Source organism: Tupaia chinensis, unplaced genomic scaffold (assembly GCF_000334495.1).
Source record: "Tupaia chinensis unplaced genomic scaffold, TupChi_1.0 Scaffold000350_1, whole genome shotgun sequence".
NCBI lineage: Eukaryota > Metazoa > Chordata > Mammalia > Scandentia > Tupaiidae > Tupaia > Tupaia belangeri.
Genome location: NW_006159844.1, coordinates 6,278,598 through 6,280,968, shown reverse-complemented (window position 1 = coordinate 6,280,968; position 2,371 = coordinate 6,278,598).

Here is a 2,371-nt window from a genome sequence, read left to right as displayed (position 1 = left end):
TGGAGAGACAGAAAGCCAGAAATCACCCACCCCCCAAAGGGGAAATGGCCAAGCCACAATTTTTCTCCTCCACTCTCGGGATTTTGGGGCACACATGAACATGTGCCTGGCATAAGTTTAAGCCGCCAGGTCTGAGACTCAAGCCACTGGGTCTGGGACTCAAATCATGGTCAACTATGTGGGAGTCCAGCAACATAACCATTACACCATCTGCTGGTCCTCTCCTATGCATTTTTTTAAACACTAAGTACTCCACATTTATTTGACTTTTTCTTATATACTTGATTTTTCAACTTTAATCAAATTTGTGACTTCTCTTTGAATTTACTCCATATTTCTCCTGCTTTCTTAAACCCTGGAACTAATTCAAATATATGAACTTCTGGGTGATTTCTAACATTAAACTCTCCCTATTACAACTGAAAGACACACAAAAATGTAAGAGGTTTTCTTTGATGGGTTGAGATGTATGGTATGCTGATGAATGAGATAAGAATTCTGTATCTTTCTTTTTTAAAATGCAGGAGAGATTTTCAAATATGGGCATCGTTAATACTTAATAAAATGGCGCCACCTAGTGCTCTACATTAGTAACAACGCTGCAAGGTAAGTGTAGCGCGAAAACTGTAAATCAATAACAGGGCAAAATGACAACTCCAGAAACTACCAGGGCCAAGGCAATTTAATAACAATAGGTCGATTGACTCTGAAGACTATAACTCTCAGTCTATTGACTGGGCCATTGGAGCAGTTTAACAAATAATGCAGCCTTTTTCTAGAGAGAGGCTGGCACTGTTATGAAAGTACTAGGTCCCTCTGAAGCTTTGGGAGGATGTGAGGAGAAGCAACACACGTGTCTCCTTCATTCCAAGTACTGCTCTAAACATTCTGCAAGCATTTTTTCATGCACCTGATAAGGTAAGTATTATCTCCCTTTTACCGGTGAGAAACTGAGGCCCAGAGAGTCTAAAATCTCCTTTGGTTACACTATAGAGCCAGGCCTGAGTCTAAAACCCACATTCTTACCCTCACGCTGTTTCAGAGGCGTGCAGAGGGAACCTTCTCACCCACCTTCCTTATTATCTATCACTCTCTACAGAGAAGACCAGAGATGATCACAGCCCAGGAACTTCCCACCACCATCAGGGACTCCATGCTGTGATGGACAACTCTGCTCAAAGATGCCGAGTAGGACATTTAAAAGTCCTGGGATGCAGTGGGACAAACTGCTGGAACAAGAACTGGGCAGCAAAAGAATTTCCTGCAGCCATTTGGACATCATATTTTGTCTTGCCATTATTTTTGTCTGCCTTTAAATCAGAAGCTCCTAGTTGCCAGAGGCTATACTCTTGATATGTCACATAGTGTTAAATAAGTATTGACCGCTTGACAGAATTAAAAGCACAGTGAAAGTTCCTCGTTCACATTTATATCTCTTCTGCTGTGACAAAGCACCTGGCATTGACACAGACAAGTCCAAAGATAGAAGCCTGCATTCTTGGGAAAGGCTAGAGGAACACAACGAACCAAAAAAACCTGCTGGGATTAAGTCCTTTTCAGACACAGATGGACTACTGTTACTTGGCTAATTGAACTACCCCCTGATTAATTAACCAACACATGTCTCTTAAAAATCATAGAATAGAGAAAAGGGTAGTTTTCTGTTTTTTGGTTTGGGGTTTTTGGTTTTGTTTTTTTGGAGAGGTTTTTGCTATAGGGGGCGTGCGCTTGCCAGGAAGACAGAGAGACAGAGAGACAGAAAGTGAGAAATCACCCCCTAGGGGGGATGGCCATGCCGCAGTCCCTTCTCCTCCATTTTCCTCTCAGGATCTTGGGCACGCACGCACACGTGCCAGGTGTGAGTTTTAAGCTACCAGGTCTGGGACTCAAACCACAGTTGACTACATGAGAGTCCAACGACATAGCCATTATGCCGACTGTTGGTCCTGGAAAGGTTTTTTATTTTTTAATTATTTAATTTTATTTGTTCATTCATTTATTTTTTATTTGACCAGAGAGAGAGAGAGGGAAAGTGAGAAAACAAGCCACCAGATCTGGGACTTGAACCACTGTTAGCCATGTGAGAATATCCAGCACCTCAACCACCACATCACCTGCTGTCCCTGAGAAAAGGGTTGGTTTTTTGGGGTTTTTTGGTTTTTTTTTTAAGTACTTATTTTTCTAAAAGTTGGACCTTATATTAAGTAAATCTGGGGAACCAGCAGTTAGCATAATGGCTATGTTGCTGGACTCCCACATAGTGGACTGCGGTTCACGTCCTGGACCCAGTGGCTTAAAACTCATGCCAGGCGTGTGGGCGTGTGTGCCCAAGATCCCGAGAGGAGAATGGAGGAGAAGGGATTGCAGCATG